The sequence below is a fragment of the Herpailurus yagouaroundi genome, unplaced genomic scaffold (genome assembly GCF_014898765.1).
Source record: "Herpailurus yagouaroundi ecotype Mexico unplaced genomic scaffold, PumYag 139, whole genome shotgun sequence".
Taxonomy (NCBI): Eukaryota; Metazoa; Chordata; class Mammalia; order Carnivora; family Felidae; genus Herpailurus; species Herpailurus yagouaroundi.
The window spans coordinates 19,699,483-19,710,052 of record NW_024412394.1 but is presented as its reverse complement, the minus strand read 5'-3'; positions in this window follow the sequence as shown (position 1 = coordinate 19,710,052).

Below are 10,570 nucleotides of genomic sequence, written 5' to 3'. Positions count from 1 at the left end.
GCCCTCTGAATTATTTACATGTCAGCCAAATGGGCAAATTAAATCTTACTGTATGCAATGCTGGATACTAGGAAGAAATTTGCAATAGAATCTCAAAGCCCTCAGGGAGAGGAAGCACTCAGACCCCAACCTCTGCTTCTTCAAATTTGAATTTAAGGACATTTTCTAGAGATCATTTTCTAGAGATCATGCTGTGAGGGGAGGACACCCAAACCATTCAAGAAACGCAAGAGCCTACACGATCATATGGGTAAATCGGTTTATAATTCAACAATCTATATAATCAGAAGCAAAGTTGCCACTCTAAGACTTCTGTGATTTCTTCTTGCTAGTAAATTAAAATTCCATCCCCTTCCATCCCTGGCTCTTTCTGTGGAATGCTTAGCTCATTTACATTTAATATAATTACCAGTTAACACTTGAATAATATGGTGGTTAGAAGCACTGACCCCTGCACAGTCGAAAATTCATGCATAACTCTTGACTCCCCAAAAACTTTACTAATAGCTTACTGTTGACCAGAATCTTTACTGGTAACAGTAAATTAACACATATTTTGTTTTAATACATATGTAATACATTTTATATATAATACATATATACGTATATGTATAAAGTAAGCTGGAGAAAAGAACACGTTATTAAGGAAATCATAAAGTATAGGAAATACATATATATTACTGTATGGTAAAAAATCTGCATATAAGTGAACCCATTCATGTCAAACCCATGTTCAAGGGTCAACTGTATTGCTATGGTTGAATTTAAGTCTGCTACATATTATTTTCTTTCTGTTTGTACCATCTGATTTTTCATTCTCTGTTCTTTCTTTTCCACCATCTTTTGTGTAAATAAATAACCACATTTCGTCTATAGGCCTTCTAGGCTCTAGTAGCTACTCTGTGGATTACAATATGCATCCTTAAATTTTCACAGTTTACCATGAAAGTATATACCAATTCATGCTAAACATAAGACTCTTGTAATTATCCAGGTCCATTTGCCACCTCTCTGGTCCTTTATGTTACAGGTTTTTTTTGTTTTTGTTTTAATTTTTTTTTTAAGTTTATTTATTTTTGAGACAGAGAAAGACAGAGCATGAACGGGGGAGGGGCAGAGAGAGAGGGAGACACAGAATCGGAAGCAGGCTCCAGGCTCCGAGCCATCAGCCCAGAGCCTGACGCAGGGCTCAAACTCAGGGACCGCGAGATGGTGACCTGAGTGGAAGTTGGATGCTTAACCGCTTAACCAACTGAGCCACCCAGGCGCCCCTATGTTACAATTTTTATATGTATTACATTTACCTATGTTACAAGCTCCACAACGAAATTTTATAATTTTTTTAACAGTCCTATGTATTTTAAAGAAACAAGAGGAAAAATAGTCTCTTATATTTACTCACATGTTTACTCTTTCCAGTTCTTTATCCCTACCTGATCTCATTCTTCTTACCTTTTGGTAAAGGTCTGTTGACAGAAGATTCTTGGTTTTCTTTATTATAAAGTGTCTTTATTTCATCCTAATTTTTTAAGCACATGTTCAGTGTGGATCAAATTTTTATTGATAATTTTTTTCCTTTCAGCATTCTAAAAATTAACAACTTTCTTCCAATTTTTATTGTTTCTTATAAGAAGTCAGCAATATTTCAAATTGATGCTAAGCTGTATATAATGTATCATTTTTCTGTTTGCTTTCAAGATTTTCTCTTTACTTTTTTTTTTTAATTTGACTATTACATGTCTGTATTTATCCTGATGTGAGTTTACTAAACTTATTGACTCTGTAAACTTATCTTTCACCAAATTTAGGATATTTTCAGTCACTGAGTCCCTAAAATTTTTTTGCCCAATTTCCTCTTTTTTCCTTTTGATATTCCAATATTACAAATGTTAGACTTTTTGGTAGTCACCCACGTGTACTTGAGGTTCTGCTTTGTCCCCATTGTTTTTTTTCTCTCTGTTTTTCAAACTGAATAATATATATTTATACAGCTTCACATTTACTGGTTCTTTCTTTTATCATCTGAAGCTACTATTAAGCCCATATGAAATGCAACTTTAGATAGTGTATTTTTTTGTAGTTCTAGAATTTCTTTCTTTGTTTTTTATATATACAGTTTCTATTTCTCTGCTGAGATTTCCTATTTGCTCACGCATTAAGAGTATATGTTCCTTTGAGCTCAGAGCCTGAAGCCTGCTTTGAAATCTGTGTCTCCCTCTCTCTGCCCCTCCCCTGGTCATGTTCTGTCTCAAAAATAAATAAAATGTTAAAAATTTTTTAAAAAAGAGTATATGTTCCTTTATAAACCAAATATAGTTATAACCCCTGCTTTAAACTCCTTGTATACTAATTCCAACATCTGAGTCATCTCAGTGTTGATTTCCATTGAATGCCTTTTCTTTTAAGTGTAGGTCACATTTTCTTGCCTCTTAATATGCCTGGTTATTTTCAAATGTATCCTGGACATTATAAATGATAAAATCTCTGGATTATGTGATATTACTTCAAAGGGTATTATTTTTTTATTTTCTTTTAGCACACAGTTAGCTTGGATGAAATCAAACATCAAACTCTTGTGTCCTAGCCTCTTCAGGCTGCTATACCAAAAATACCATATACTGGATAACTTACAAGCAACAGAAATTTATTTCTTATACCTCTGGAGACTGGAAGTCCACAATCGATGCACCACTAGATTCAGTGTGAGGTGAGGACCTGCTTCCTGGTTTACAGATGTTTTTATTAGCACTGTGTCTCCACACATTACAAAGGGACACAGGAGCTCTCTGGGGCTCCCTTTATGAGGACACTAATCCCTTTCATGAGGGTTCCACTCCTATGACCTACTCACCTTCCAAAGGCCCTACTTCCACTTTGGGGATTACACTTCAACAATATAAATTTGAGGTGGGGGGGCACAAATATTTGGCCTATAGTATCTTATTTTCTCTGTGGTGGATGGCAACTGAAATTTTGTGTTCTGTTATTTTATTCTTAACTGTGCTACTTCAAACAGAGCTGCACATGCATAATTAAGGGGTAAGCCAGAGATATGGGTGGAGTTTATATGCAGAATTTGGAGTCAATACTCTTACTCAATCCTTTCTTAGGTTTCCCTCTCTCACTTCCCAACTGAAATGGTCACTCCAACTCTGATCCACTCCAACTCAGGCCAGTTAGATTGCTATAAAAATTGGCTGTTTTTTAATTTATACTTTAAATTTTAGTGGTTCTATGTAGTAGAGTGTCTATGCTTGTCAAAGACATAATAACAGAAAACTCACACCATGTTATTCCCTCCTTCCAAGTGTACAGTCCCCTTCAGTTCCTGCTTGCTTTTGGTCACCCTCTAGCACCTTCAGATAGTTTTTTTTGTTTGTTTGGGTTTTTTTGGTCTAGGATTATAATTGTTATCTGCAGAAAGGTTAGTCTTATAGTAACCACTTAGTCCTTACTCAGAGAAAAACACGATTCCTTGCTTTTTATTAATTATAATCATTATTTCTTTATTCAGTTTCACAAATTGTAGTAGTATGTGGAAAATCCAAAATTTCGTATTACATAGATTTTAATCTACTCCTCCATTCAGAGAAGTTACAAGTGAGCAGCTTGACTTTCATTTGCTTTTCTATTTTTCTCAGTCTCCTAATAAATGTGCTAATGATGAATCAAATATTGAGCAACATTTCGCCTTGGTGGAAATGGGCCAAACACTAATCTGTCATGTGCTGTGGTATAAAGAACTCATGATTTTGCATTGAATTTTTGCATCTGCCACTATTAGGGATTAGATCATAGGTGAATCATATTAACTCCAATATTCATTTCTCTATTTCTGCAAAAGAGGTGAAAACTGCCACCCTCAAAAAGCTGACGAGAAGATTTTGGGTTAATGTAGTGGAAACAGCTTTCCGTACTGCAGAAAACTACCCATTAGGCATTAGTCATTGTCAGTACTTTTTCTCAGTTACCAGCTTAAAAGAAAGCCTACCATGTGGGCACTCTATTTGGGAAAACAATATAGTGGATTGGTAGAAATGAGACTGTAAAAGTATTTCAACATGAAAGAGAGTGCACCAGACAAACCAATCAAAACAAGCACCTGCAACTGAATTCATCTTTTTCCAGGCCACTGCTTCACAGCCTCTTTCTCCAATAAAACAGAAAACTTGTGACATGAAGCCTAGAGGAGGCTTATAATTATAGCAATCTTTCCTCAGGTTCCGGCAATGCTTTACATTCACATAATGCTTTATAGATCAAAAGAGCTATTAACACACATAATCTCAATTGTCCAGAATGTATCTTTTAGTCATTTAAATATACACAGATGTCCTTTCCCCATTGTATATTCTAGGCTCCTTTGTTGTAAATTAATTGAGCATATATGCATGGGTTTATTTCTGGGCCCTCTGTTGTGTTCCATTAATCTACGTGCCTGCTCTTAATGCCAACACTGTACTACTTTGATTACTTTAGCTGTGTGATATAGTTTGAAATAGGAAACTTGTTGCCTCTAGCCTTGTTCTTTCTCAAGATTGCTTTGGCTATTTGGGATCTTTTGTAGTTCCATACATATTTTAGAATTGTTTGTTCTCTTTCTGTGAAACATATCATTGGAATTTTGGTAAGAATTGCATTGAATCTATAGATTGCTTTGGTTAGTCATTTCAACAATATTAATCCTTTTAATCCATAAACAGAATTTACTTGTGTTTTCATAAATTTCTTTCATCTACATCTTATAGTTTTCAGTGTACAGATCTTTCACAACCTTGGTTAAATTTATTCCCATAAAATTTATTTTATTATTTTTGATGCAGGTGTAAATGGGGTTGGTTTCTTAATTCCTCTTTCTGATAGTTCATTGTTAATGTCCAGAAACACAACTAATTTTAGTCTATTCATATTATATCCTGAATCTTTAGTGAATTTGCTATTAATTCTAAAAGTTTTTTGATGGAGTCATTGGGATTTTCTATATATAATATTATGTCATCTGAAAATACAGACAGTTTTGTATCTTCTTTTCTGATTGGGATGCCTATTATTATTATTATTTGCCTAGTAGCTCTGGCTAGATCTTTTAGTACTCTATTGAATAAAAGTGGAAAGCATGGCCCTTCTGCTCTTGTTCCTGATCTTAGAGGAAACTCTCATTTTTTCACCATTGAGTAGCTGTGGGCTTGTCATATATATACTTTATTATTTTGAGATTTGTGCCTCCTATACCCAATTTGTTGAGCACTTTTATCATGACAGTCAGTACTGAATTTTGTCAAATGCTTTTTCTGTATCTGTTGAGATGATTATATGACTTTTTATCCTTCATTTTGTTAGTGTGGTATATCACATTGATTTGTGAATATTGAACAAAACTTGTATCCCTAGAGCAAATCCCTCCTGATCATGGTGTATGGTATATTGTTGAATTTGGTTTGCTAATATTTTGTTGAGGATTTTTACCTCTATGTTCATAAGGGATATTGATCTGTAATTTCCTTTCCTTTTCTGATTTTGGTATCGGGGTAATGTTGGCCTCATAAAGTGATTTTTTTTTATTTTAGAAAGAGAGAGAGAGAACACAGTGGGGAGAGAGGCAGAAGGAGGTGGGGAGAGAGAGAGGGAGAGAGAGAATCCCAAGCAGGTTTAACACAGGGCTCAATCTCAGCACTGTGAGATCATGACATGAGCCAAAATCGAGAGTCAGACACTTAAACAACTGAGCTACCCAGGTGCCCCAACATAATGTGAATTTGTAAGTGTTCCCTCTTCTACTTTTTGGAAGAGATTGAGAAGGAATGTTATTAGTTCTTCTTGAATTATTTGATAGAATTCACCAGTAAAGCCATCTAGTTCTAGACTTTTTGTTGTTGTTGGAAGGTTTTTGATTACTGATATGATCTCCTTACAGGTGTTCAGTATGTCCAGATTTTCTATTTCTTCATGATTCAGGTTGTTTGTTTCTAGGAATTTATCCATTTCTTCTAAGTTGTCCAATCTGTCAACATGTAATTGCTCATAGTAGCGTCTTATGATCCTTTTAATTTTTATGATGTTAGTTGTAATGTCTCATCCTTCATTAATAATTTTATTTGATTCCTCTCTCTTTATTTTCTGGTAGGTCTAGCTAAAGATTTGCCTATTTTGTTTATCTTTTCAAAAAGCTATCTCATAGTTTCATTCATTTCATTCATCTTTTCTAATGTGTTTTAGTCTTTATTTCTTTTACTTCTACTCTGATCTTTGTTATCTCCTTCCATCTACTAATTTGGGGGCTTTGTTTATTCTTCTTTCTCTAGTGCCTTGAGGTATGAAATTAGGTTATTTGAGATCTTTTATTTTTCGTAATTTAGAAATTTATTACTATGAACTTCCTTCATAGAACTGCTTTTGCTGTATCCTATGTTTTGGTATGTTGTATTTCTGTTTTTATTTCTCTCAAGTAATTATTATTTTTATCCCTTTTTTGATTCATTATATGTTCAGTAGCATGTTGTTTCATCTCCATATATTTGTGAATTTTTCTTTTTTTTTTTGTAATTGATTGCTAGTTTCATACCGTTGTGTTTGGAAAGGGTGCTGCTCTGATTTCAATATTCTTAAGTGTATTAATATTTGTTTTATGGTTTAACATACGACCAAAACTGGAGAATATTCCTTATTCACTTGAGAAGAATGTATATTTTGCTGTTTGATGGAATGTTCTGTAAATGTCTGTTAAGTCCATCTGATCTAACATGTAGTTTAAGTGTTTTCTTATTGTCTGGATGGTCTACCCATTGTTACATGTATTGAAGTCCTCTACTATTTTTTTAAACGTTTATTTATTTTTGAAAGAGAGAGAGTGCATGCAAGCAGGGCAGGGGCAGGAGGGGAGCAGACAGAGAATCCCAAGTGGGCTCCGTGCTAACAGCAGAGAGCCTGATGCGGAGCTCAAACTCCTGAACCACGAGATTATGACCTGAACCAAAGTCAGACACTTAACTGACTGAACCACATAGGCACCCCTTACTAGTATTATATTACTGTCTATTTCTCCCTTCAGATCTTTATCTAGATCTCCCTTCATATTTGCTTTATATATTTAGGTGCTCTTACATTGGGTTCATAAATATTTATAAATGTTATATCATCTTGTTGGATTGATCCCTTTACTATTATATAATGACCTTCTTTGTCTCTTAGTAGTCTTTGGACTAAAGCCGTTCATCTTATATAAGTATAGCCATCTCTGCTTTTTTTTTTTTTTTTTTTTTTTTTGGTTTCCATTTGCATGAAATGTCTTTTTTCCATACTTTCGTTTTCAATTTGTGTGTGTCTTTAAAGTTGAAGTAAGTCTCTTGGAGGCAGCATATTGTTGGATCCTGTTCTTTTATGCATACAGCTACTCTGCATCTTTTGACTAGAGAATTTAGTCCATTTACATTTAAAGTAATTGTTGATAGATACGGCCTTATTAATGCCGTGTTAATTTTCTAGCTGTTTAGTAATTCCTTTGTTCCTTTCCTCTTGGTCCCTTTCTTTGTGATTTAATTATTTTCTGCAGTGATGTGCTTAGATTCCTTTCATTTTCTTTTATGTAACTACTATAGGTTTTTGCTTTGTGGTTATCATAAGGCTTACATAAAACATCTTATATTCATAACAGTCTATTATTAGCTGAAAACAACTTAACTTCTAACACATTAAAGCTTCACATTTTTTCTCCACTCCTCACATTTCTTTTTATTTTGTTGTCAAAATAAAAGTCTTTTAATCTTATGTATCCTTTAAGAAATTATTGTAGCTATAGTTATTTTTAATGGCTTTTGTCTTTTAACCTTCATACTTGATTTGTAAGTGATTGACTACTATCATTACAATATTAGAGCATTTTATTTTTTATTTTTTTATGTTTATTTATTTTTGAGAGAGAGGAAGAGACAGAGTGCCAGCGGGGGAGGGGCAGAGAGAGAGGGAGACACAGAATCCAAAGCAGGCTCCAGGTTCTGAGCTGTCAGCAGAGAACTTGATGCAGGGCTTGAACCCACAAACCGTGAGATTGTGACCTAAGCCAAAGTCGGACACTTAACCGACTGAGCCACCCAGGCACCCCTAGAGTATTTTAACTATAACAATATATTTATAATTACCAGTGATATTTATACTTTCATATGTTTTCCTCTTACTTATTAGTTCTCTTCTGTTTCAGCTTAAAGAAGGTCCTTTTATATTTCTTGTAAGACTGGTCTAATGATGATGTGCTCCCTCTGCTTTTCCTTGTCTGGAATACTCTTTATTTCTCCTTCATTTTTGAAAGACAACTTTGCTAGGTAGAGTATTCTTGATTGACAGTTTTTTTTCCTTCCATTTCTTTCAGTTTTTTTAAAAACTTCCTTCTGATCTTTAAAGTTTCCACTGAAAATTCTAATGATAGTCTTATGAGGATTCCCTTGTACAGAACAAGTTGTTTTTTCCTTGCTGCTTTTAAGAATCTTTTCTTGTCTTTAACTTTTGACAAATGAATTATAATGTGTCTTGATTTGGGTCTTTTTGGACTCATCTTATTTGAAATGCTATGAGTTTCCTGGATTGAATGTCTGTTTCCTTTTCCAGATTAAGGAAGTTTTCAGCCATTATTTTTTCAAATAAGTTTTCTGCCTGCCCCTTACTCTCACTCTTCTTTTTCTGGGGCCCTTATATATGAAAGCTGGACCACTTGAAGTTTGCCCATAAGTCCCTTAAGCTAGCTTCATTCTTTTTTTTCTTTTTGCTCTTCTGATTGGATGAATTCCACTGCCCTGGCTTCAAGTGCTCTGATCATTTTTTTCTGCTTCATCTCACCTGTTATAGAACCCCTCTACTGAGTTCACATACATGTGAGAATATAAGTATAGTTCATTTGACAGACTTATTTCAGATTTTTAAATCTCTTAAGTGATGTAGAAAATAATAAATTTCACATTTATAAGTAAAAACTTAAACCAATTCTCTTCCAGATCATAAAGTGCAATTATTAATAAACTTTACTGGATTAGGAATTCAGTTAACCTCAGTCCTGGCTCTTCAACAAAATAACATTGGATATCAAAAGATTCATGTCTTTCGTTGCTGTTTCTCATTCTAACCAAAACAGATGGGATAAAAAAAAAAAGTGTATAAAATCTGTGGCAACTCTAAAAGGCCCATGATTATACTTCTTCCTCAAAGTGTTCTCCTAGTATACCTCTTAGTAAATGTAGATGGCACAAAGCCCCTCCTAAGTAAATGATCCTATCAGGTTTTCATTTTTATAAACAGTTTGCTTTCATGTTTCACAGCCAGCTGCTCAATTTTTCTCTCCCCCTTTCCCAACATCAAATCCTTTTTCCTCAGACTATTTACCTGCCTATGACCCTTTATATTTCTCTCTTTAACGTTCATCTGGCTCATTTCTGTCTACTTTCCTGAGAAAGAATATTTCAAAAGCAAAAATTGTTAAGTTTAATAGGCTTATTGGCAGTCATAGACAACCCAGTAATTAAATACTGCCTCTAACAAAATAGACTCTCAGTAATTTATAGAAATGGAAGAAGGTAAAATGTCAACCTGCTATTGTTGAATCTACCTTTTTAATATCAAAGCAGATAATATTTATATAAAGTATGTGTTTTAATATTTATCCAATAAAATTTTAGTATTTATAATACTTAATATTTATATGTTTACTAGTTGCTTATGTATATTTTTGTATTTGTATAATCTTTCTTTTAAACCTGAGAAGACACAAATATCAAATTTGACCCATGTCATTCCCTCCTGGGAGGCTAATGCAATTAGGTAATGCTATGACTAAGACAAAGGGGGAAATGGGGCCAAGATCATCCTGAGGCAGGACACTTCACTCTAGGGACGTGGCTGGAGCATACTGTGACTTAATTGGGAATAAAAACATAAGTTTCCCTCCAAATATGGGGCTAGGACTAATATTTATAAGTCACCATGACTACCTACCTGATCTTTGGTGCTCTCTAAGGAAGGAAGTGTGTGTGTGTGTGTGTGTGTGTGTGTGTGTGTGTGTGTAGACTAAAGAGGGGGAAGTGGAAAATGTACCAAGGAGACAGTCAAAGGGGAAATGGTTTTTAAGAAACAAACCAACTCAGAGGAAAAGAATAATTACGCATAGAGTGGAAATTGAAAAGTAAAGATGGTGTAAAAACTTGTAAGACTGTGAAAAGAAGTATTATCTTATTATTTTTTATTGTGGAGTATGTTAAAGCTTTATTACTGGTATAGCCAGTTATCCTTCTTAACAATTTGTATGTTTCCAAACTGTGTAAGTCCTTATATAAATGTAGGACTCTCCCTTATATAAAAACTTTTCTATGAAATCAGTGAAACAATTGGGCACATCACATTCCGTAAGCTAGCTCTTTGTGACTATTTAAACCATGCAGTGGACAAAATCTCATATGGAACTAATTATCTCCACATCTTGATATTCGTTCTCTGAATTATTCCCTCCTCTTGAGTATTGCCTAGACTTTTAACTTACTTATAATGAATACAAAATACAGCAAAAGTCACAGGATATCACTACTGAGATTTG